Source organism: Orcinus orca, chromosome 13, assembly GCF_937001465.1.
Source record: "Orcinus orca chromosome 13, mOrcOrc1.1, whole genome shotgun sequence".
NCBI classification, from domain to species: Eukaryota; Metazoa; Chordata; class Mammalia; order Artiodactyla; family Delphinidae; genus Orcinus; species Orcinus orca.
Window position 1 is genome coordinate 32,842,845 of NC_064571.1, and position 26,027 is coordinate 32,868,871.

The following is a 26,027-nucleotide window of genomic DNA, read 5'->3' on the forward strand; positions in this document are numbered from 1 at the left end:
TCGGTTTTAAGCCTTAAATAAATCTCTTCTCTATCTTGGTTGAGAACTCTGCTAGTTTGAAAGAGCCAGCTTTAAAAAATCCAAATGTTTTTTACGTGGAGGTGACATTTACATACCACAAAATGCTTACAGATACTTTAAAACATACAAAATTTTACCTATCTTTATGTGAATGTATATGTGATAATGTATTATCAGCATGATTATAAAGTCATGAGACTCGTGTGCCATTTTATTTTGAAGTCACATCATACCCCTAAACGAAATAGCAGAATACAAATCTATATGCTGTGATTCCACCATGTAAAAAAGAATATCTTTGTATAGAATAAGACTGGAAAGTAAGAACATGGGAAAATAAAAATGGCTTATTTTTAGAGTGGTGCAGTTTTTGCAATGTGATTTTTAAAAAAATTATCAATAGTGTTATCAAGTTGGAGAACAGTTTTTTTAAAAATAAATAAATTTATTTATTTATTTATTTAATTTATTTTTGGCTGCATTCGATCTTTGCTGTGCGCCGGCTTTCTCTTGTTGCAGCAAGCGGGGTTACTCTTTGTTGCCATGCGCGGGCTTCTCATTGCGGTGGCTTCTCTTACTGGGGAGCACGGGCTCTAGGCGCAGGCTTCAGTAGTTGTGGCTCGCAGGCTCTAGAGCGCAGGCTCAGTAGCTGTGGCGCACCGCTCCGCGGCATGTGGGATCTTCCCGGACCAGGACTCGACCCATGTCTCCTGCATTGGCAGGCGGATTCTTAACCACTGCGTCACCAGGGAAGCCCCTAGTTTTTTTATTATAAGAGGATAGCAGAAAATAGATATTAAATTCACAGATTAATAAATGAGAAGAGAAAGGGCTGATGTTGTCTTATATCTCAAAGTTTCTAGAAAATCATTTCCATGAAAACTTTTCCCAGGTCCAACCAATTTGAATGTGGAAAGCATTTTTTTTCCCCTCTCTGAAAATAGACACAGAAATCATTGAGTACACCTATAAGGAAGGCTGACCCACAAAATGTCCATTATACTTCTACACATTAGGCATAAATTATAAGCCAAGGGGAATGTGGGCATATAATTTTAGGAAAATTAACTCAAGATCTTTTCCATTTTCAAATGAATTGTGTCCTAAAATTGACCTGCCTGTGGTAAAGGTATGTGCTGACTCTTTTCCACCTTTCCTTTCACAATAGTCTTTCTCCCACTTTACAAAAGGAAGGCGTACCTGTCACCATTTACCTCACTGTGCAAAACCCTCCAGACAGGCAAACAAAAAGACTATGCAAAATAATTGGTCTCTGGGAAGCATCTCAATCACAAATCAAGTCACTAAATGCACACGCTAAGGCTTATACTTATTTCTGTTAAAGGAGAAGCTAGGGGTTCGAAATGGAATATTTGGTTCTTGTTGAGGTGTATCTAACTCAGTGTGAATCTAGGACTTTTATTTAATGACTTTGCCTCTTCTATTCCTTAACTATTGTCAAAGGATGCAGCATTTTTTAGAAGTTCCATGAGGGGAAAGCAAAGACAGCATTGGTGAAAAGTATTGAAGTGTGTAAGCAGCTTTTTAAATACAAGCAATTCTTTTAGGCTATTCTTAACACTCATCCTTAGGCCATATCATTAGCTGGAGAGAAAAGCATGTTCAAACTGAATAAGTAGAACAAGCCTGTGGCACTGACTCTTCAACATAATTTGAGGGTTTTCTGAGACTACTGTATATGATTTTAGATGAAAATTTTACTTAATTTGTTTAAAATTCAGTGTGAATCAATAAGCTACAATCTATTTTATAAAGCATATAATGAAAAATTTATTCCAGCTATAGTCAATCTTCATCTTATTTCATTCAACTAATTCAATATTTAGTATTTTCTAAATCCTAATAAAAACAAAAAATAAAAGTAGATGCCAGCTGCGAGGCCAATTAGTTTTAGTAGCATCTTTCTTTTTTATTAGATACACAAGGAAAGTTTGAACATAATATCTAAGGAGTTAACAGGGCTATTTCTGATTTTTATACATGATTCTTATTCTGAAAAGCCAAACACTTGTATTTGATACATGGCACACATCTTTAACAAAAAGCATGCAGTGACTTTTATCACACTCCTTGCTTAATAAGTAACTTACCTGTAACTTCAGCTACACATGCTAGTTCATTATTTCAAAATAGTAATAAAGAAATGGCGTATTCCTTTCATCTGGTTTTATAACATAAAAAGGAAAAATGCCAATTATATTAGATATACATTATTTTAATCTCAAATTCTTTCAGTAATGTTGCCAGATACTATCTATAATTTACTTCACAATGCTTTATAATCTTTCTTGAAACATATAAATACCTACTGTATATGTATTAAGTAAAGCTGGGGGAGGAAAGAAGCCAGACTTTTCTCACAAACTAAGTTTGATTTACATGGTTTCTCTGACCAAGAGGACTGATTTTACCAATAGATTACATGATGTACTCATAAATTAAATGTATTCACAAATTAAATGAGTAAAATCTATCTCTATTTTGGCAAAAATATATTTAAATCACATTATAAAAATAGCATTTTATTAATAAATATTATATTGAAAAGGGTGCTTTGAAATGTACATTATTTCTATTACCTCAACCCTTTTTTTTCTTTTATTTATTTTTTTATACAGCAGGTTCTTATTAGTTATCCATTTTATATATATCAGGGTATACATGTCAATCCCAATCTCCCAATTCATCACACCACCACCAACACCATCACCACTTTCCCCCCTTGGTGTCCATATGTTTGTTCTCTGCACCTGTGTCTCTATTTCTGCCCTGTAAACCGGTTCATCTGTACCATTTTTCTAGGTCCCACATATATGCGTTAATATATGATATTTTTGTTTTTCTCTTTCTTACTTCACTATGTATGACAGTCTCTAGGTCCATCCACATCTCTACAAATGACCCAATTTCATTCCTTTTTATGGCTGAGTAATATTCCATTGTATATATGTACCACATCTTCTTTATCCATTCATCTGTCGATGGGCACTTAGGTTGCTTCCATGACCTGGCTATTGTAAATAGTCCTGCAGTGAACATTGGGGTGCATGTGTCTTTTTGAATTATGGTTTTCTTTGGGTATATGCCCAGTAGTGGGATTGCTGGGTCATATGGTAATTCTATTTTTAGTTTTTTAAGGAATCTGCATACTCTTCTCCATAGTGCCTGTATCAATAAATATTCCCACCCACAGGGCAAGAGGGTTCCCTTTTCTCCACACCCTCTCCAGCATTTGTTGTTTGTAGATCTTCTGGTGATGCCCATTCTAACTGGTGTGAGGTGATACCTCATTTTAGTCTTGATTTGCATTTCTCTAATAATTAGTGATGTTGAGCAGCTTTTCATGTGCTTCTTGGCTATCTGTACGTCTTCTTTGGAGAAAAGTCTATTTAGGTCTTCTGCCCATTTTTGGATTAGGTTGTTTGTTTTTCTAATATTGAGCTGCATGAGCTGTTTCTATATTTTAGAGATTAATCCTTTGTCAGTTGATTCGTTTGCAAATATTTTCTCCCATTCTGAGGGTAGTCTTTTCGTCTTGTTTATGGTTTCCTTTGTTGCGCAAAAGCTCTGAAGTTTCATTAGGTCCCATTTGTTTATTTTTGTTTTTATTTCCATTACTCTAGGAGGTGGATCAAAGGAGATCTTGATGTGATTTATGTCAAAGAGTGTTCTTCCTATGTTTCCCTCTAAGAGTTTTATAGTGTCTGGTCTTACATTTAGGTCTCTACTCCATTTTGAGTTTATTTTTGTGTATGGTGTTAGGGAGTGTTCTAATTTCATTCTTTTACATGTAGCTGTCCAGTTTTCCCAGCACCACTTATTGAAGAGACTGTCTTTTCTCCATTGTATATACTTGCCTGCTTTGTCATAGATTAGTTGACCATAGGTGTGTGGGTTTATCTCTGGGCTTTCTATCTTGTTCCATTGATCTATATTTCTGTTTTTGTGCCAGTACCATATTGTATTGATTACTGTAGCTTTGTACTATAGTCTGAGGTCAGGGAGTCTGATTCCTCCAGCTCCATTCTTTTCCCTCAAGACTGCTTTGGCTATTTGGGGTCTTTTGTGTCTCCATATAAATTTTAAGATTTTTTGTTCTTGTTCTGTAAAAAATGCCATTGGTAATTTGATAGGGATTGCATTGAATCTGTACATTGCTTTGGGTAGTATAGTCATTTTCACAATATTGATTCTTCCAATCCAAGAACATGGTATATCTCTCCATCTGTTTGTTTCATCTTTAATTTCTTTCATAAGTGTCTTATAGTTTTCTGCATAAAGGTCTTTTGTCTCCCTAGGTAGGTTTATTTCTAGGTATTTTATTCTTTTTGTTGCAATGGTAAATGGGAGCGTTTCCTTAATCTCTCTTTCAGATTTTTCATCATTAGTGTATAGGAATGCAAGAGACTTATGGGCATTAATTTTGTATCCTGCTACTTTACCAAATTCATTGATTAGCTCTAGTAGTTTTCTGGTAGCATCTTTAGGATTCTCTATGTATAGTATCATGTCATCTGCAAACAGTGACAGCTTTACTTCTTGTTTTCCAAATTGTATTCCTTTTATTTCTTTTTCTTCTCTGATTGCTGTGGCTAGGACTTCCAAAACTATGTTGAATAATAGTGGGGAGAGTGGACATCCTTGTGTTGTTCCTGATCTTAGAGGAAATACTTTCAGTTTTTCACCATTGAGAATGATGTTTGCTGTGGATTTGTCATATATGGCCTTTATTATGTTGAGATAGGTTCCCTCTATGCCCACTTTCTGGAGAGTTTTTATCATAAATGTCTGTTGAATTTTGTCAAAAAATTTTTCTGCATCTATTGAGAGGATCATATGGTTTTTATTCTTCAATTTGTTAATGTGGTTTATCACATTGTTTGATTTGCGTATATTGAATAATCCTTGCATCCCTGGGATAAATCCCACTTGATCATGGTGTATGATCCTTGTAATGTGTTGTTGGATTCTGTTTGCTAGTATTTTGTTGAGGATTTTTGTATCTATATTCATCAGTGATATTCGTCTGTAATTTTCTATTTTTTAGTATCTCTGTCTGGTTTTGGTATCAGGGTGATGGTGGTTTCATAGAATGAATTTGGGAGTGTTCCTTCCTCTGCAATTTTTTGGAAGAGTTTGAGAAGGATGGGTGTTAGCTCTTCTCTAAATGTTTGACAGAATTCACCTGTGAAGCCATCTGGTCCTGGACTTTTGTTTGTTGGAAGATTTTAAATCACAGTTTCAGTTTCATTATTTGTGATTCGTCTGTTCATAGTTTTTATTTCTTCCTGGTTCAGTCTTGGAAGGTTATACCTTTCTAAGAATTTGTTCATTTCTTCCAAGTTGTCCATTTTATTGGCATAGAGTTGCTTGTAGTAGTCTCTTAGGATGCTTTGTATTTTTGCGGTGTTTATTGTAACTTCTTCTTTTTCATTTCTAAGTTTATTGATTTGAGTCCTCTCCCTCTTTTTCTTGATGAGTCTGGCTAATGGTTTATCGGTTTTGTTTATCTTCTCAAAGAACCAGCTTTTAGTTTTATTGATCTTTGCTATTGTTTTCTTTGTTTGTTTTTCATTTATTTCTGCTCTGATCTTTATGATTTCTCTCCCTCTGCTAACTTTGGGTTTTGTTTGTTCTTCTTTCTCTAGTTCCTTTAGGTGTAAGGTTAGATTGTTTATTTGAGATTTTTCTTGTTTCTTGAGGTAGGCTTGTATAGCTATAAACTTCCCTCTTAGAACTGCTTTTGCTGCATCCCATAGGTTTTCAATCATCGTGTTTTCATTGTCATTTGTCTCTAGGTATTTTTTGATTTCCTCTTTGATTTCTTCAGTGATTTCTTGGTTATTTAGTAATGTATTGTTTAGCCTCCATGTGTCTGTGTTTTTTAAGTTTTTTTCCATGTAATTGGTTTCTAATGTCATAGTGTTGTGGTCAGAAAAGATGCTTGATATGATTTCAATTTTCTTAAATTTACTGAGGCTTGATTTGTGACCCAAGGTGTGATCTATCCTGGAGAATGTTTCGTGCACACTTGAGAAGAAAGTGTAATCTGCTGTTTTGGGATGGAATGCCCTATAAACATCAATTAAATCTGTCTGGTCTATTGTGTCATTTAAAGCTTGTGTTTCCTTATTAATTTTCATTTTGGATGATTTGTCCATTGTTGTAAGTGAGCTGTTAAAGTCCCCCACTATTATTGTGTTACTGTTGATTTCCTCTTTTATACCTGTTAGCAGTTGCCTTATGTATTGTGGTGCTCCTATGTTGGGTGCATAAATATTTATAATTGTTATATCTTCTTCTTGGTTTGATCCCGTGATCATTATGCAGTGTCCTTCCTTGTCTCTTATAGCATTCTTTATTTTAAAGTCTATTTTATCTGATATGAGTATTGCTACTCCAGATTTCTTTTGATTTCCATTTGCATGGAATATCTTTTTCCATCCCCTCATTTTCAGTCTTTATGTGTCCCTAGGTCTGAAGTGGGTCTCTTGTAGACAGCATATAGATGGGTCTTGTTGTATCCATTCAGCAAGCCTGTGTCTTTTGGTTGGAGCATTTAATCCTTTCATGTTTAAGGTAATTATCAATATGTATGTTCCTATGACCATTTTCTTAATTGTTTTGGGGTTGGTTTCGTAGCTCCTTTTCTTTTCTTGTGCTTCCCACTTACAGAAGTACCTTTAGCATTTGTTGTAGAGCTGGTTTGGTGGTGCTGAATTCTCTTAGCTTTTGCTTGTCTGTAAAGCTTTTGATTTCTCCATTGAATCTGAATGAGATCCTTGCTGGGTAGAGTAATCTTGGTTGTAGGTTCTTCCCTTTCATCACTTTAAGTATATCATGCCACTCCCTTCTGGCTTGTAGAGTTTCTGCTGAGAAATCAGCTGGCAACCTTATGGGAGTTCCCTTGTATATTATTTGTCACTTTTCCCTTGCTGCTTTCAATAATTTTTGTCTTTAATTTTTGCCAGGTTGATTACTATGTGTCTCGGCATGTTTCTTCTTGGGTTTATCCTGTATGGGACTCGCTGCGCTTCCTGGACTTGGGAGGCTATTACCTTTCCCATGTTAGGGAAGTTTGCAACTATAATCTCTTCAAATAATTTCTCTGGTCCTTTCTCTCTCTCTTCTCCTTCTGGGACTGCTATAATGTGAATGTTTTTGCATTTAACGTTGTCCCAGACGTCTCTTAGGCTGTCTTCATTTCTTTTCAGCCTTTTTTCTTTAATCTGTTCTGTAGCAGTGAATTCCACCATACTGTCTTCCAGGTCACTTATCCGTTCTTCTGCCTCAGTTATTCTGCTATTGATTCCTTCTAGTGTAGTTTTCATTTCAGTTATTGTATTGTTCATCTCTGTTTGTTTGTTCTTTAATTCTTCTAGGTCTTTGTTAGACATTTCTTGCATCTTCTCGATCGTTGCCTCCATTGCTCTTCCGAGGTCCTGGATCATCTTCACTATCATTATTCTGAATTCTTTTTCTGGAAGGTTGCCTATCTCCACTTCATTTAGTTGTTTTTCTGGGGTTTTATCTTGTTCCTTCATCTGGTACATAGCCCTCTGCCTTTTCATCTTGTCTATCTTTCTGTGAATGTGGTTTTTGTTCCACAGGCTGCAGGATTGTAGTTCTTCTTGCTTCTGCTGTCTGCCCTCTGGTGGATGAGGCTATCTAAGAGGCGTGTGCAAGTTTCCTGATGGGAGGGACTGGTGGTGGGTAGAGCTGGCTGTTGCTCTGGTGGGCAGAGCTCAGCAAAACTTTAATCTGCTTGTCTGCTGATGGGTGGGGCTGAGTTCCCTCCCTGTTGGTTGTTTGGCCTGAGGTGACCTAACACTGGAGCCTACCTGGGCTCTTTGGTGGGGCTAATGGCAGAGTCTGGGAGGGCTCACGCCAAGGAGTACTTCCCAGAATTTCTGCTGCCAGTGTCCTTGTCCTCACAGTGAGACATAGCCACCCCCCGCCTCTGCAGGGGACCCTCCAACACTAACAGGTAGGTCTGGTTCAGTCTCCTATGGGGTCACTGCTCCTTCCCCTGGGTCCCGATGCACATACTACTTTGTGTGTGCTCTCCAAGAGTGGAGTCTCTGTTTCCCACAGTCTTGTCAAAGTCCTGCAATCAAATCTCGCTAGGCTTCAAAGTCTGATTTTCTAGAAATTCCTCCTCCCGTTGCCGGACCCCTAGGTTGGGAAGCATGACGTGGGGCTCAGAACCTTCACTCCAGTGGGTGGACTTCTGTGGAATAAGTGTTCTCCAGTTGGTGAGTCACCCACCCAGCAGTTATGGGATTTGATTTTATTGTGATTGTGCCCCTCTTACCATTTCATTGTGGCTTCTTCTTTTTCTTTGGATGTGGGATATATTTTTTGGTGAGTTTCAGTGTCTTCCTGTCGATGATTGTCCAGCTGCTAGTTGTGATTCCAGTGTTCTCACAAGAGGGAGTGAGAGCATGTCCTTCTACTGTGCCATCTTTCTACCTCAACCCTTTTTGGAAATATTGGGTTGAAAAAGGTGCCACTAAGGAAAGGAATAGCAATGATATGTTAAATTTTGGTAAGACCTTTTTTATATATTTCCCAGAAACTGAGGAAGTGAATGGCTCTAATGACTGGGTAATAAATTTCTGCAAGTGGTAGTTTTCTTTTTTTTTTTTTTTTTTTGCCTTTGATAGAACTTTAAAAGGATCAATCAAGTTAAAGTTGATATATTGTTAACAGTAATTTTTGAGACTAGATCCCTTTGTTTTTGTGTGTCTTTGTTTGTTTCTTTGGCTTATATTTCAGTCATGCAAAGAAATAAGTGATGTTGCCAAAAGAAGACTTCTTCAAGTCCGTTCCGTGTATGTATTGAACAATTTTTCCCAGTGCTTACATCTATAAAAATAAAAAATAGACATAGAATTGATGGAATTAATGAACTGAATTGTTAAAAGCCCCATTCATCTTGTAAAGAAATGCATTTCCTGTAAATTGGTGCAGCCACTATGGAGAACAATACGGAGGTTCCTTAAAACACTAAAAGTAAAGTTACCATATGATCTAGCAATCCCAGTCCTAGGCATATATCCAGAAAAGATGAAAACTCTAATTTTAAAAGATACATGCACCCCGATGTTCGTAGCAGCACTATTTATAATAGCCAAGACTTGGAAGCAACCTAAGTGTCCATCCACAGATTAATGGATAAAGAAGATGTGGTATATATGTACAATGGAATATTACTCAGCCATAAAAAAGAATGAAATAATGCCATCTGCAGCAACGTGGATGGACCTAGAGATTATCATACTAAGTGAAATAAGTCAGATGGAGAAAGACAAATATCATATGATATCACATATGGGGAATTATAAAAAATGATACAAATGAACTTATTTACAAAACAGAAACAGACTCAGACATAGAAAACAAACTTAGCTTACTAAAGGGAAAGGTTGGGGAGAGGGATAAATTAGGAGTTCGGGGTTAACAGATAAAAAGAACTACATATAAAACAGATAAACAACAAGGACCTACTGTATAACACAGGGAACTATATTCAATATCTTGTGATAACTTATGGAAAGAATCTGAAAAAGAATATATACAGGGCTTCCCTGGTGGTGCAGTGGTTAAGAATCTGCCTGCCATTGCAAGGGACATGGGTTCAAGCCCTGGCCTCGGAAGATCCCACATGCCGTGGAGCAACTAAGCCCGTGCACCACAACTACTGAGCCTGAGCTCTAGAGCCCACAAGCCACAACTACTGAGCCCACGTGCCACAACTACTGAAGCCTGTGTGCCTAGAGCGCATGCTCTGCAACAAGAGAAGCCACGACAATGAGAAGCCTGCACAGCACAACGAAGAGTAGCCCCCACTCACCACAAGTAAAGAAAGCTCGTGCACAGCTACGAAGACCCAACACAGCCAAAAATAAATAAATAAATATATATATACAGCAAATTGATTCATCATATATATATATATATGAATCACTTTGCTGTACACCTGAAACTAACACAACATTGTAAATCAACTATACTTCAATTTTTAAAAATTCATTCCCAATATAGTTTTACTTTTTGTCAATTTATCAAAATTGTTTTATTATTTATGTTGTTTTAATTAATTGTATAAAGCTAATAATTGTCAACAAGAAGAAATTTTTTAAACACTTAGAGACTTATAGGAAATTAAAAACTAAAAATCAATTTTGTAGCGTAGAAATAAAATGATCCAATCAATGAAAGAAAATCCAAGCATATCATTATATTACTTTGGGATAAACTTCTGTGGGGAAATTAGAAATATGTGTTCTGGAAGAAAAAAAAACAGTGTGAAATTCCTAGCTGTTGGAGAAGAATTTAAGTATTTTTAAATGGATGATGGTATTTATATTTCATCAAATATATGGTATTTAGTCTCCATTCCATACATTGAAAAGAGTGATGGAACACTTTTATTTTTAAATGACAGTATTTATGAGATGCCATAAAATATATCCTTTGCAATTATTTAGACTTATGATGAAAATTTTTATATGTCAACTTTAAAACATATGAGGGAACATGGGGTTTTTAAAAATGAACTTAGTGATTATGTCAGTGAAAACATTTGAAGACCACTGTAATAATTCCCAAGTAACGCATGATATTTCACAGATGCTCCCAGCTGAAAGACTGTTGTTGATTTCTACTGTGGTCTAATCTCTGCCCTCTTGTTAAACGAAATCCACCAGAACTATTTGGAAAATACTTGTCAAGAAGCACTTAAACTCTGAAGTTTCTAATGAATTGAGGTCACTGCTGTCTTCAGTGGTTTATTTAATAGTCATGACCCTGGGCTTCCCTGGTGGCGCAGTGGTTAAGAATCCGCCTGCCAATGCAGGGGACACAGGTTTGATCCCTGGTCTGCGAAGATCTCACATGCTGCGGAGCAACTAAGCCCGTGCGCCACAACTACTGAACCTGCGCTCTGGAACCCGCGAGCCACAACTTCTGAGCCTGCATGCCACAACTACTGAAGCGTACGCACCTAGAGCCCATGCTCCTCAACGAGAGGAGCCACTGCAATGAGAAGCCCGAATGACAACCAAGAGTAGCCCCTGATCACCGCAACTAGAGATAGCCTGCGCGCAGCAATGAAGACCCAATGCAGCCAAAAATAAATATAAGTAAATAAGTAAATTAAAAAAAAAAAGAAGCTCATGGGCAAGAATGTTAATTTTGAATGCCCAGAGTTTCAGCTGTAAACAGAAATGACTAAATAAAATATCATTCACAATTTTAAAAAAAGAATACATGGGGCTTCCCTGGTGGTTAAGAATCCGCCTGCCAATGCAGGGGACACGGGTTCGATCCCAGGTCCGGGAAGATCCTGCATGCCGCGGGGCAACTAAGCCCATGCACCACAACTACTGAGCCTGCGCTCTAGACCCCGTGGGCCACAACTACTGAAGCCCGTGGGCTTAGAGCCCGGGCTCTGCAACAAGAGAAGCCACCGCAGTGAGAAGCCCACGCACCACAACGAAAACCCAACGCAGCCCAAACAATAAATTAATTAATTAAAAAAAAAAAAGAATACATGATTCACTAAGGTTGGGACAGGGACATTTCGGGAACCCCAATTTATATTTTATGTCAATTATAGCAAGTACATCTTAGTTCAATAATGTGTCAATTTCAGTGAATACAACAGATTTCCAAAATGAAATGGTTGAGTCCCAGTTTAAGAAGGCATCTGGCTAGGTGTCCATTAGCTTCTCCCAACAACCCATTAAAATTCCTTAAATGACTTAGGAAAAGATTAAGACTGTTAACAACAGGTGGATAAGGTAAATGGCATCTGTAAGGAAACTAAAACACAGAATTTAAAACTACATTAGAAGCAAGAAAAAGCTGAATGGTATGGAGGGCAAACTTTAGAAGCTTTCTTAGAAAACAGAGGAAATGAACAAAAGATATGAGAATGAAGAGAGATGAGATCATAGACTCAAAGGGCAGAGAATGGAGATCTGACAGCTACACAGTCGTGTCAAAGAAAATATGAGACTTTAGGGGCATAAACTCACAAAGGCAAGAGAAAAAGTACAGGGGGACTATAGCACTAAACTTTTGGAAAAGGGAGAACAAATAAGAGTGGTAAATATTTAGCAGATCAGAGAAGGGTGCATCCAAAGCCACAGTGGAGAAAACTGAAAACAAACCCAACATATACCACTGAGTCGTCAAAAGGCTCAGGAATTTGTTGCAAAAGGTACCTATGAAAGAATTGGCTGAACCTTTAAGAAGCAGTTTGATTCCCTCGCCCACACTGAGTGGCCAGGTGACGATCCCCTCCAGCCCTGGCAAAAGACTGGAGGTTTGTCTCTGAAAAGCGTAAACACAGAGTAAGGCTGAGAGCCAGAGTATAGCACCGAAGCTAAGATTAGGGGATGGTTGCACGCTGCGTGCTGGCTCCCCTAGGTCTCTTCCCTAACTGGGTCCTCCAACACAGGTGACCAGGTCTTTGCCCTCCAGGCAGGGAAAATCTGACCAGCCTAGTTCTGAAGAAATGGGCTTTAGAAATTCACCTGCCTTTTGGCTTATAGTCAACAAATCCTATCTAAGCACTCAGTTTCCAATCAGCTTTTCAAATTCTCAGTCTTAAATGTGAATACACAACCAAGGATTATCAAATGTTAAGGAATGCCTTGAATATTAAATAAAGAGACCAAGTCAACCAAATAAAGAGTAAAAGGCAACTTTTTTTGTGATGTGGACCATGTTTTTAAAGTATTTATTGAATTTGTTACAATATTGCTTCTGTTTCATGTTTTGGTTTTTTGGTTATGAGACAGGTGGGACCCTAGCTCCCTGACCAGGGATCGAACCTGCACTCCCTGCACTGGAAGGCAAAGTCTTAACCACTGGACTGCCCGGGAAGTCCCATAAAAGACAATTTGAAGGAAGCAGACTATGTAAGGAAAAGAAAACTTTAAAAAAATCATTAATCCACGAGGAGATATTATGTTCATGAAATAAGAACAAGATCATATTAGCTACTGGGAAGCAGCCGCATAGCACAGGGAGATCAGCTCGGTGCTTTGTTTCCATCTAGAGGGGTGGGATAGGGAGGGTAGGAGGGAGATGGAAGAGGGAGAGGATATGGACATATATGTATACGTATAGCTGATTCAACTTGTTATACAGCAGAAACTAACACACCACTGTAAAGCAGTTATACTCCAATAAAGATGTTTAAAAAAAAATTGTGTCTAGGAATTCCATAGGAAACCTGGGTATCTTCTCTGTCATTTTTTAAAAGCAACAGAAGACATTCACAGGTAATCTTTAAAAGCATATCAGCCTCATATCTCTATCTGAGAGATGACTCAAAAAAACCCTCAAAGATCATGTTATAAAAGAACTCTCTGGTGGTATTAAAATAAGGTGAACAAAGAATTTCATCAATGTATTTTTATAATTGTGGTTTCAAAACAATTCAACTGTGAAAAATTATTGAAAGACAAAACAATAATTTCATAATAGTAGCAACTAACATAAAGTGTTAGTCTGTGGTCTAAATGCTTTACATGAATTACCTCTTTTAACCCTCCGAACAGCCCAATGATGGTAGATACCATAATTATGTCTATTTTACAGATGAAGAAACTGAAGCACAGGGGAGTTTAGTAATTTGCCTAAAGTCACACAACTAGTGTACTTGCTATTTAACTAGGTCTCTATGCTGTGACCCTGAGATTGGAACTCTGCTAATCATATTTCCTAGACTTCCTTGCGAACTGGCTCCCTGTGTCTGCTAATAAGAGGCACTGGAAGAAAATGGTAGATAGAGAGTAGGAAAGAAGGCTTGTGCTTTCTGTTTTCTAGTACTGTCAATATTGTTCCACCATTAGCAGCAGACAGTTGGCTCTAGCTCCCAACTTCTTTGGGCACTCCTAGCATGAATCTTGCTTTGCCCCTCAGAGGAATCTTCAGCAGAGGTGGGGCAGGGAACCCTCTCCTCCTCTGAAATCCAAGCACCAGCTGCAGAGAGCCTCCCCTTAAAGATCCGAGCACCAAACCTACAGGGCCTCTCCTCTGAGCTCCTAGGTTCTAGAAACTTGATTTCTTCCTTTTGTTCTCACAGTCCTAAATGTTGAAGCTTCTTCCTGCAGTCACTAATCTCTGGTTACCTTAGCTTCTTGTTTTTTTCCTTTTAGTCTTCTAACTCCTCTGTAACCAATTCCCTGTATTTAATATCTTCTGTTTGAAATACTTAGTGTGTTTCTGTTTTTCTAATTGGACCTTGACTTATACAGTTAGTAAATGACAGGGCTGGGATTCAGATCTAGTAGCCTGACTCCAGAGCTCATACTCTTAATTGCTATTCATATTATTCTAAGTGCTTAAAAACAAAACAAAAATAAGACAAAAAAGTAAACATGACTTTAAATAACCCTTGGGACAAAGAGGGACCAAAAATTGTAAAATGTAATTGGAGTATTTAGGTCTTAAATAATGATTAGAGAAAAATTAAAACACCGTGACACACAAAAGCTATATTTATTGAGGGTGAAGCTCTTAGCTTTAAATGGTTTTATTTTTAAACAAGAAAGAAAAAAGCAAATACACCAAATATTTATCTAAATAATTAGAAACATAATAAAATAAACCAAGGTAGGGAATTCCCTGCCTGGCAGTCCAGTGGTTAAGACTCGGTGCTTTTACTGCCATGGGCCTGGGTTCGATCCCTGATTGGGGAACTAAGATCCCAAAAGCCACATGGTGCAGAAAAAAAGATAAAATAAACCAAGGTAAAACCAAAGGAAAAACAAAATATAAACAAAAGTAGAAAATATGCAAGTCTCATATCTACTTTTGCTTATCATTTTACCATTTTTTAAAATCCTCAGTGCCTGGCAGACCTCAGAGCTCCTTGCACGTAGTGGAAGAAGTCGGTTTTAATGCAATATTTTCTCTATCAACTAAAACTATTCACACACACATACATAGGTAATATACATGCATACTGAAAATGACAGGGAGGATATCCATCTAACTGTCGTAGGGTTTACTTATGAGTAATGAGATCAATTATTTTTATTCTTCTTCCTTCTGCTTTTCTTCTTCCTGCTTTTCTATATTTCCAAATTTTACAAATGATTATGCATTATCATAACTAGAAAACATGTTTTTAAAATAACCTTTCATCAAAAAATTTTAGAGTCCTTTGTTATAAAGCAGAAATTAACACACCATTGTAAAGCAGTTTTACGCTAATAAAGATGTTTTTAAAAAAATTTTTTAAAGGCCTAAGATCAAATTGGGGAAAAGTGTTTTCCATTTATGTGACAAGGGTGTTTTTTTTTTTTTAATTTATTTATTTTTTTGTCTGCCTTGGATCTTCGTTGCTGCACGTGGGCTTTCTATAGCTGCTGTGAGCGGGGGCCACTCTTCGTTGCAGTGCGTGGGCTTCTCATTGCCGTGGCTTCTCTTGGTGCGGAGCACGGGCTCTAGGCACGTGGGCTTCAGTAGTTGCAGCACGCAGGCTCAGTAGTTGTGGCCTACGGGCTCTAGAACGCAGGCTCAGTAGTTGTGGCGCATGGGCTTAATTACTCCGTGGCATGTGGGATCTTCCTGGACCAGGGATCGAACCCATGTCCCCTGCATTGGCAGGTGGATTCTCAACCACTGCGCCACCAGGGAAGCCCAAGGGGTTTTAATTAATAACATTAATATATAAAGACCGGCACATCTAATCTAAAGTAGTCACTCAGACAATTTCTATCATATCACTCTAGTCTAATTATATTATGGTATTTACCATTATCCAACATTTTTCTTGACTTGTTTGTTCATTTACTGTGTTTTCCTTACCCTGACCCTAACATAGGCTCTCTTACAAGGAGAAACCTTGTTTATCTTGTTCCACATCAAATTGCCTATTCCTAGAACAGTGCCTAGTACATGCGAGGAGCTCAGTATATACCAACTGGATAAATAAAAGAGTACTTTCAATCAATTCTTAAAAATGAGTGCTCCAACAGGAAAACTGTATAACAATGTGATTTTTAAATGAAGAAATATACATATCCAATAAGTTTTAGACTATAAACTCTGTAAGGAAAGGAATATGTCTACCTACTTATCGTTATATTTCCAGTTCCTAACACAGTTTTGACATGAAATAGATACTTAATAAAACAATCAATGAATAAATGATTGAACATAATGTTAAAGAAAAAAATTTCATGACACTTGTCAAAGACAGTAAAGAAGACTTTATTCAGGTGGGACTATTGCAATGAGGATTTGGTGGTAGGGAAGAGAGACCAAGCTCAAATCCAAATCCAATCAGGATAAGTAGAGATCTATAGCCAAAGGGCAGGGTGGATGGAAAATTACTAAGAGGAAACATCAAGGCTAGGGGGAGTCTTGCTGGTCAGACTCAACAGGATTCTTGCCTTAAGGCGGCCCAAGGTGATAAGATATTGAGAGTGAAGGATAAGGAATGTGACCAGATTTCCAGAGTGATCATCTATCAGGGGTGAGGGATTTTCACTAAACTGGCCCAGCAGAATTCTTGCTAAAACTGGACTAACTGGGCCAAGAACCGAGCCCAAGGTCAAAGTCTAGTCAAAAAGAGGACTCAGGGCTTCCCTGGTGGTGCAGTGGTTGAGAGTCCGCCTGCCGATGCAAAGGACACGGGTTCGTGCCCTGGTCCGGGAAGATCCCACATGCCGCGGAGCGGCTGGGCCCGTGAGCCATGGCCGCTGAGCCTGCGCGACCGGAGCCTGTGCTCCACAATGGGAGAGGCCACAACAGTGAGAGGCCCGCGTACCAGAAAAAAAAAAAAAAAAAAAAAAAGGACTCAGAGGAGCTGATTCAAGTTTGGTCAAGGAGAGTCTTTCTCAATGAGTCTTTGAAAAATGTTCACTAACTTAAACAATGACAATTAAAGCGACGAGCACCATCTCTACTTATCAAAATTTAATAGAGGGGACTTCCCTGGTGGCGCAGTGGTTAAGAATCCACCTGCCAATGCAGTGGACATGGGTTGGAGCCCTGGTCCAGGAAGATCCCACATGCTGCAGAGCAACTAAGCCATGTGCGCCACAACTACTGAGGCTGCGCTCTAGCGCCCACGAGCCACAACTACTGAAGCCCGCGCTCCTAGAAGCCTGTGCTCCACAACAGGAGAAGCCACCGCAATGAGAAGCCCACACACCACAAGGAAGAGTAGCCCCCTGCTCGCCACAACTAGAGAAAGCCCGCACGCAGCAACGAAGACCCAATGCAGCCAAAAATAAATAAATTAATTTAAAAAAATGTAATAGATCTCTCTCTCTCTCTTTTTTTTTTTTTCTTTTTGTTTTTAAAGACAGGTCACTGGTAGAGAGTGACTGGGGGCTTTTTTTTTTTTTTTTTCTTGCGGTACGCGGGCCTCTCACCATTGTGGCCTCTCCTGTTGCGGAGCACAGGCTCCGGGCGTGCAGGCTCAGCGGCCATGGCTCACAGGCCCAGGCGCTCCGCGGCATGTGGGATCTTCCCGGACTGGGGCATGAACCCGTGTCCCCTGCATTGGCAGGTGGACTCTCAACCACTGCGTCACCAGGGAAGCCTGGGGGCTATTTGATTGTATTTTATTTATCTATTTATTTTGACCATGCTGTGTGGCATAAGGGATCTTAGCTCCCTGACCAGGTATTGAACCCATGCTCCCTTCATTGGGAGTGCAGAGTCTTAACCATTGGACCACCAGGGAAGTCCTAGATTTCTCTTTACACTGTACAAACTCAGTGTTCACAAGGGTATGGAAATACTTAGGATTTAACGTCTTCTTTTAAGACCAAAAACTTCTTGAGTTACAAGGAGTATATCTATTTTGTTCATTGTAATAAACTTTCAAAGGCATAGCCCAGGGCCTCCCTGGTGGCACAGTGGTTGAGAGTCCGCCTGCCAATGCTGGGAACACGGGCTCGTGCCCCGGTCCTGGAGGATCCCACATGCTGCGGAGCGGCTAGGCTCAGAGAAGATCCCACATGCCGCGGAGCGGCAAGGCGTAGCCCATGGTGGGCGCTTTAACATTTGTTAACTGCATCACTGAGTGGGGAGCAAATCAGTATTAACTTTCCTAGAGGGTACTTTGGCTCTATAGCTGTAAAAACATTCATACCTTTTGACCCAGTTATTCCATTAAAAAAAAAAATCATAGCCTTAGGAAAAAAGTCAAAGAAGCACAAATAAGGATATTCATTCTAATCATATACAGTAAGTCCCCTGCATACAAACCTTCAAGTTGTGAACTTTCAAAGATGCAAACATGCAGTCCATCAACATCAGGCATGAGTGAAATTGAAGCTTGCCCTCTATCTCCTATTGCTGACGATCCTTCAGCTCTACCATCTCCCCCCTCCTCTCCCTCCTCCAGTCAGTAACTCTTCTTGCCTCTTCACTTGATGCCAGCCCCTGTATGCCAGCTGTTGTACTGTACTACTCTACTTTTTAAGGTACAGTAGTACAGTACAGTAAGATTAAAAATGTTTTCTTTATTTTTTGTGTTTGTTTTTTATGTATTATTTGTGTGAAAACTATTATAAACCTATTACAGTACAGTACTACGTAGCCAATTGTGTTAGTTGGGTGCCTAGGCTAACTTTGTTGGACTTAACGAACAAATTGGACTTACGTATGTGCTCTCAGAATGGAACTCATTCGTATGTAGGGGACTTACTGTATGTATAATAGTAAAATTTTAAAATAAAACAATACAGTATTCAAAGAACATATTATTAAGAGCAGCCATTAAAAATAATGCTTCTGAAAAACATGTAATGAAATGGGAAACTATTAAATGAAAAAAAAAGTACCAAATATGTATTGTGATCCAATATGGTAACAAAACAAAACAAAACAAAACAATTTATATATGGAAAAATGCTAAAAGGAAGTGATCAAAATGTCAATAGCACAAATAAATGGAAAGATATTCCATGCTCATGGATTGGAAGAATTAATATTATTAAAATGTCCACACTGCCCAAAGCAATATACAGATTCAGTGCAATCCCTATCAAAATTCCAATGGCATATTTCACAGAAACAGAACAGAAAAATCCTAAAATTTGTATGGAACCATAAAAGACCCTTTATAGGCAAAACAATCTTGAGAAAGACGAACAAAGCTGGAGGCCTCGTGCTCCTTGATTTAACTATATTACAAAGCTATAATAATTAAAACAGTATAGTATTGGAATACATACACATAGATCAATGAAATAGAATACAGGGCCCAGAAATAAACGCATGCACGTATGAAAAGGAGCCAAGAACATACAATGGGGAAAGAACAGTCTTTTCAATAAAATGTTGGGAAAATGGACAGCCACTTGCAAAAGAATGAAACTGGACCCCTATCTTATACCATATACAAAAATCATCTCAAAATGGATTAAAGATTTGAAAGTAAGACATGAAATCATAAGACTCCTAGAAGAAAACATAAGCTACTTGACATAGGTCTTGGCCATGATTTTTTTGAATCTGACTCCAAAAGCAAAAGCAACAAAAGCAAAAATAAACAAGTGGGGCTACATTAAACTAAAAAGCTTCTGTACAGCCAAGGAAACCATCAACAAAACAAAAAGGCCAACATACTGAATGGGAGAAAATATTTGCAAATCATCTATCTAATAAGGGGCTAATATCCAAAAATATAAAGAACTCATATGACTCAATAGCATAAAACAATCTGATTTAAAAATGGGCAGAAGATATGAAGACGTATTTTTCCAAAGAAGACATATGGATGGCCAATAGGTACATGAAAAGATGTTCTACACCATCAACCATCAGGGAAAGGCAAATCAAAACCACAATGAGATATCACCTTACACCTGTTAAAATGGCTATTATCAAAAAGACTAGAAATAACAAGTGTTGGTGAGGATGTGGAGAAAAGGGTATCTTTGTGCACTGTTGGCAGGAATGTAAATTGGCATAGCCACTATGGAAAACAGAAGGAGTTTCCTCAGAAAAATAAAAAATAGAACTACCATATGATCCAGCAATTCCACTTCCTGGTATTTATCTGTAGAAAATGAAAACACTAATTTGAAAAGATATATGCACCTCCATGTTCATTGTAACATTATTTACAATAGCCAAGGTATGTTAACAACCTAAGTGTTCACTGATGGATAAATGGATAAAGAAACTATGATATATATACACAATGGAATATTATTCAGCCATAAGAAAGGAAATCTTGCCACATGTGACAATATGAATGGACCTCAAGGGCATTATGCTAAGTGAAATAAGTCAGAGAAAGACAAATAGCATGTGATCTCTGTTATACATATATGTATATATCTCTTAGATGCAGAGAACAGATTGGTGATTTCCAAAGGTGGGGGTGGGGTGAGGGGGCATGGTGGGAGAAACAGGTGCACTGTTTTCTTCCTGTTGTTGTTTAAATAAATTGAGTTTTAATAAAAGATGAGGACTGAGAGCTGCCTATTGGACATATTAATGTGGAGAATTGTTGGAGACAGCAAGAATAGACAATTGTATTGAGATGTTTTTGCAGGAAAGAGGTACAGAAAAATGGGGTAGTTGCTGGAGAAGGATGAAAATTCAAGGTAAATTGATGTTTAACTAATGACATCAAAATGAACTGCAGGAGAAGGTGGAAATATGAGAGACCTAGAATGTTTCACTTGCCTTTCGTGTTATCCAAGAGGACTGAATATCCTATACACTTTATTCATCCATTGAGATTTACTGGTATCTAACTTGGACTTTCAGGTTTAGCAACAGTTTTGATGAAGGAATTCTGCTAAGAGAACATTTCTATGGTTAATCAGACTCTTAGAATTCTATCTAATTAGGACCCTGATAAGCATTGAATATGTTTCAGCAATTTTGTTTGATTTTTCGTTAAATTACTAATTCATTTGTTCAAAGTATTTATTGAGCACTCACTACGTATGTGTGAGTCAGTTGCTAAGGACAGAAAGATGAATGTGGTGTAATCCTGAAGGGATAAACATGTAAACCAGTAACGACAGTACAAATTGATATGGGCTATAAATGAAGGTATAGTCGTCCCTCAGGATCTGAGGGGGATTTGTTCCAGGACCCTTCTCAGATACCAAAATCTGCTGATGCTCGAGTCCCTTACATAAAATGGTGCAGTATTTGCACATAACTTATGCACAAGAGATGATACTTTAAATCATCTCTAAATTATTATAAAACCTAATACAATGTAAATGCTATGTAAATAGTTGCTGGCCAAGGTAAATTCAAGTTTTGCTTTTTGGAACTTTCTGGAATTTTTTTTTTTTCTGAATATTTTCCATCTGTACTTGGTTTAATCCTCAGATGTGCAACCGTCAGATAGAGAGGGCCAACTGTACATTCAAAGTGCTGTAGTAACAGTAAATAGCAGAACACAGCAGAAGGGGTAGTTGAAAGATTTATAGGGCAACTAAAGGGAGAAAGGGGATTTAGAGTTACAATAGGGCATTGGACTGGAAAATGTTGAGAGGTCCTTGAAAATTTGAGCTTCATGAAAACAGTGAATGCAAAAAAAAAAAGTCAATAGCAATTATCTCTGAGTGATTTTTATTCTGAGTTGACTTCTTCATACTTTCTTCAATGATTATACAATTACTTTTCTAACCAGAAAACAAAACAAAACCAAAAAAATCCAAGAAATCTTTTTAAAGAAAAGAAATGGTTGTTACTATGTCCCTTCTGCTAAACAGGGGCTCTCAAACTTGAAAATGCATCAGAATCACCTGGATGGTTGGTGAAAAGAGATTGTCACCTCTGCCCCTCCCTCCTATTCAACAGATCTAGGTGGGGCCTGATAATTTGCATTTCTAATAAGTTCCACTGGACTAAAAGATTGCAATATAGAATGGCTATATGGTACAGTGAAAATGAGTGGGTTTTGAGGTCAGGTTGTGATTCTGGTTCTGCCCTTTGCAGGCTGTGTGTAGCAACAGTTGACATACTTTAACCACACTCAGCCTGTTTCCACATTGATAAAATAAAAGTAACACACACCTCAGAAGTGTATTGTGAAGGCTGAATGATATGATTAAATATCCAATGCAGTGCAGGCCTTAGTTAAGGTCCTTAAATAATGTTGGTCCCCTTCCCTTTGATTTCCTCTACGGATGAACCACACATTTGCCATAACTGGGTTTACTGTGACATGGTTTAGTCACATCACAGGTCAAATCATTTCCTCCGAACCTAACAAACCATGCACATCCCTCTGCTACTAACAAAATCTTCATTGTTCATTTATAAAATTGGGGATAATAGTATAATAGTGTCTACTTTGCACAGGTGCATCCATGAGGGTTAAACAAGATACTATGTTAAGTGCCTAAGTCAGTAATTGGCATGCGGAAGATGTATAGTAACTTTCCTTTCCCTTTCCCTTTAATTGGATATTTCTCCATAGTATCTCCTTGACCAAGTTCAAAATGGTCTAGAATAACTGAAAACAACTTTTCCACCCTAATCAAATTGTTTTCTGTGTCACATTTAATTTGAAGTCAATTATTTGGTTTATTTAAATACTGGTAAGGACAGACTATATAAACTATTGTACTGGATGTTCAAGGAGATAAGTAGAAGACTGTTACCTGATTCTGAGTAGTTGGTTGAGGTGACAATATACTTGAAAAGCTGCAAGGCCAGGGAGGACAAATCATACAGAAATAAGTGTGGTAGGAGTTTTGAGATTACAGTGGTTGATCTGATTATTTTACACTAAGATCAAGAGAATTACTGAGTTGTAAGACAGCTATGGCTTTATGGCTGAGAAAATAGGTCCAGAGAGCTAAGTGGTCTAGGGGCACAGCTATGGAGTGGCAGGGGTTTCCTGTCTCCCAGTCCTGTGCTGCTTATAGATATGTTTCTTACCTTGAGGAGGCAGTTTGGTGTAGCTAGTTAAGCACTGAGTTCTGAAGCTAAGATGCTTGGATTTGAGTCCTGGTTTTTCCAGTTACTATCTGTGTGACTTTGGGCAAGTCACTTATCTCTATGCTTCAGTTCCTCCATCTATAAAGTGAAAATAATAATAGTACCTTATTTCATAGGGTTGTTGTGAGGATTCACTAACTTAATATCTGTAAAGCATTAAAAACTGTAGTTTTGACATGATAACTGCCATTAGTCTCTAAGAGAATGGAAGACAAGAAGTCCAGTCTTCTGTTTTTTCCTTCTTTTTCTTCTTCTTTTTAAAACTTCCTCCCTCAGATTCTGATCAAAGCGTCCACATGAGTGCTCAATAAATACATGTTAGCTACCTTAATCTTATAGGATAAAAACACATTTTTGTATCTCAGAAGTAAGACTTGGGATTTGCATAAGTCAGGCCTAGTCTGGTATCAGGAAAGTCTAGAGAAGTAAAAACTGAGATAGCAACAGATTCCAGGATCCAACAGGGCTTCTTTAAAAAAGCCAGGCAAGGGACTTCCCTGGTGGCGCAGTGGTTAAGAATCCACCTGCCAGTGCAGGGGACACGGGTTCGATCCCTGGTCCGGGAAGATCCCACATGCCGAGACGCAACTAAACCCATCTGCCACAACTACTTAGCCTGCGCTCTAGAGCCTGTGCGCTGTAACTACTGAGCCCCTGCGCTGCAACTACTGAAGCCCACGTGCCTAGAGCCCGTGCTCTGCAACAAGAGAAGCCACAACAATGAGAAGCCCACGCACCGCAGCGAAGAGTAGCCCCCGCTCTCCACAACTAGAGAAAGCCCACGCGCAGCAACGAAGACCCAACGCAGCCACAAAAATAAATTAAAAAAAGAAAATAAAAAAGCCAGGCAAGATCAATAGATGCAGAGAAAGATGGAGGTCAATGAATCTAATTTCAAATATGCTTTCCCATCTATTTTAAGATCTATTCCAAACTTCCTTGGAGAAGAATCTAGACTTTTAAGGAAAGTGCAGCGAACATGCCCCCCGTGGGCTTGGTTTGAGGGAATGTTTCAGCAGGTGCTGCATTCTGCCCTGGAGGTGGCTGCATGGATTTGTGAATCGAGGTGACAACACTGACTCCCTGAAAAGATGCTGTCTCTACACAGGAACTGTAACTGATAGTTTAACTACAGTGATACTACTTGAAACACAAGGAAGAAAGAGGAAGAGGAGGAGGAGAAAAGGGAGAAGGAAAAGAGGGAGGAGAAAAAGAGAAGGAGGAGGAAGAAGAGGAAGAAGCAGTAGAAACTGCCGTCAAGCCAGTCACAACTCAGTTCAATAGTCATTTTAGAAAAAGCAAGAACCATCCCCCCCGACCCCCCCTCCGCCCTGGAGCACCTTTCTCTACGCTCCTCAAATGCCTGCTGAAAAAATTCTGGGACTAATTTACAAGCCAAGAAGGCTGTCGCAGAATTAGGGAGAGCAGGTGGAGGTGAGAAATAACCTATATTGAGGGACTTGAAACATCATGGATTTGGGGAGGGGGGATGGGCAGGGACTTGGCACTACCTTCAGCATCATCTATCAGGAAATCTAGGGATGGAAGAAGGTTCCAAGAGGGGACCCAAATCTTCTGCATTTTGCAGATGCAAATCACATCGTCCACCTCCACTCTCGGCACCCGGGCGGTATCAGGATAAAATAAGCATCAAAAGGGGAATCTTGAAGTGAAAACAAATAGCAGAAGGTCACCCTAGAGTTCTTGTGTGGGAGTGGCTTAACAAAGGTCAGCACAGCCACAGCATCAGAAAAGGTGGAAAAGGTCACCGACAGACGAGCCCCAAAGTTTGGGGTTTGGGTCTCCTGGTACCCTACGATTTGCCCCGCACACACACCCTTTAAGTTTCTCAGTTTGAGTCTCGCCTGTAGACTTCCTGAAAAGTTACGGTCTTATTAAGCGTTCTCACAGCGCCTAGCTCAGAGCTGACCCGTGAGCCGGTTCTCAGTAACGTCTGGGAGCAAAAGCAGCTTTTGAAGTTGGAGGAGGAAGGGCTCTGGGTTTATTTATGTTAGGGTTGGCTTTCGGGTGTGGCCTGGCACCAACTGCCAGCAAAAATTTCCCGATCACCTCCGGTCTTCCACCTCTGCTCAGGTGACGTCGGTAAGCCCCGCAGGACCAGCTAGGGGCTAAGCGCCTAAGCCGCGTCCTTGAGGTGTCAGTCTCGATCCGTTCGGAAACCACAATCCCCAGAATCCCTTGGGCAGGGAGGTCAAGTCGCAAATAAGATGGCTCCAGAAGGGTGGAACATGCAGCAGGGTGGAAACCCTGGTCCCTGGCAGTTTCTTTACCGGATGTGTTTAAATAACTGAATCCTCACATATGCACCACTCCACTAACCACCTCCGTGGCCCAGGAGGCCACCGCAGCCGCGTCGCTCGGTCGTCCAGGGGCATCCTGGGAGTTGCAGTCCAGTCGCTGGGCTGCGCCGAACAACCTTTCCCATAGTGCCTTACGGGTCGGGCAATTTCAACGTTCTTTTCCAAAACTCTCTCCGCACTGAGATCCCATTTCCCCGGTCCCCTTCTCTCCGACAACTCCTTCCCGTCTGTGGCGACAGAGCGCCAGCCGCCGGTGGCCTGGGCCCCTGGCCGGGTCGCCCCGAGAGGCACTTCCGGCGGCGGTTCACTTCCTGGTTGGGTGGATGGAGCCGAGCGGGAGCGCGCGCGGGGGAGGGGCGGCGGGTTAGTCTCAGCCGGGCGCTCCGGGGATCAGCTGGCGGGCGGGCGGGCGCCGAACGCGGCCCTGGCTCTCGCTGCAGCGCCGCCTCCTCTCCTTGTCGCAGGCCGGCCCGGCGGCCGTGACAATGTTGCGGTGCTGGTAGCTGGGCGCCGGCCGCCAAGCCATCTCAAGTGGGTGCCGCTGGGATGCTGCCTCGCGGGGCGGCGGGGAGACCGGGGAGGAGGGGAAGCAGTGCCGGGTTGGGTCAGCGCTGCCCGAGGCGGCCCGAATCCCTCGTTTTTCAGACCCCGGGGCACAGGGTCCCGGGTTGTGGGGCCGGGGACGCGTTTTCAGCCCCA

At 39.8% G+C, this 26,027-nt stretch overlaps 1 protein-coding gene and 1 long non-coding RNA gene across 19 annotated transcripts in view; one reads left to right on the forward strand and one right to left on the reverse strand.

Moving 5' to 3' along the window:
* Positions 1-482: 482 nt before the first annotated feature.
* Positions 483-25,209, reverse strand: LOC125960918 (uncharacterized). Its single transcript, XR_007471105.1, has 4 exons — positions 24,519-25,209; positions 22,948-23,085; positions 8,357-8,910; positions 483-778 (listed from the first exon to the last, which is right to left on the reverse strand). It is a non-coding gene; the product is annotated as an uncharacterized LOC125960918 (long non-coding RNA).
* A 511-nt stretch (positions 25,210-25,720) lies between these two features.
* Positions 25,721-26,027, forward strand: part of AAK1 (AP2 associated kinase 1) — a 174,856-nt gene continuing 174,549 nt past the window's right edge. For all 18 annotated transcript variants that reach the window (XR_007471077.1, XM_049696387.1, XM_033400419.2 and 15 more), the window contains exon 1: positions 25,721-25,859. The gene's annotated coding sequence lies outside the window, so the exon portion shown is untranslated. The remainder of the gene's footprint in view (positions 25,860-26,027) is intronic.